The sequence below is a fragment of the Eimeria maxima genome, genomic scaffold (assembly GCF_000499605.1).
Source record: "Eimeria maxima Weybridge genomic scaffold, Emw_scaff2368, whole genome shotgun sequence".
Classification (NCBI taxonomy): Eukaryota; Apicomplexa; class Conoidasida; order Eucoccidiorida; family Eimeriidae; genus Eimeria; species Eimeria maxima.
Window position 1 is genome coordinate 2,988 of NW_013563514.1, and position 628 is coordinate 3,615.

The following is a 628-nucleotide window of genomic DNA, read 5'->3' on the forward strand; positions in this document are numbered from 1 at the left end:
TTTTTTTCTTTTTTTTTTTTTTTTTGCTTACTGCTTTACTGAGCTGCCTAGACACCCCAGATAATCAGGATCAGCAATTCAACTTTTCTTGTTTTTGCAAATCATCATTTCTTCTTCTTTTGTTTTACTTTCTTAAATTAATTTTACTGTTTTTCTTTATTTATTCCTTTTATTTAGTTATTTATTCAAGAAATTCGCAAGAAAACAAGACATATTTCTACATAAGACCATACCCTCCACAAAGGAAGAATTCATCATCTGCAAACCCTAAACCCTAAACCCTAAACCATCAAAAAGAATATTGGTGGTTTATATACCATTAATTGTTTTATTTCTTTCCCTAACTACACCCTAAACCCTAAGCCCTAAACCCTTTTTTTTTTCTCTTCTTTCTTCTTCCCTCATGCAATGATGCTGAAATCTCTGCGTTTAAGTATTTTATTATAACAACAATAAAATAAACCCTTTTTTTTTTCTTCCTCTTTCCTCCTCCTTCCTTCCTCCCCTCCTCCCTCTCTTTTTTTTCCTTCTCTTTTCTTTTTCCGCCTCTTTTCTTCTTCTTTTCCTTTTCCTTATTTCCCCTCCCCTATCAAGCAGCACAAAGGCAACAACCCTTATATATATATAT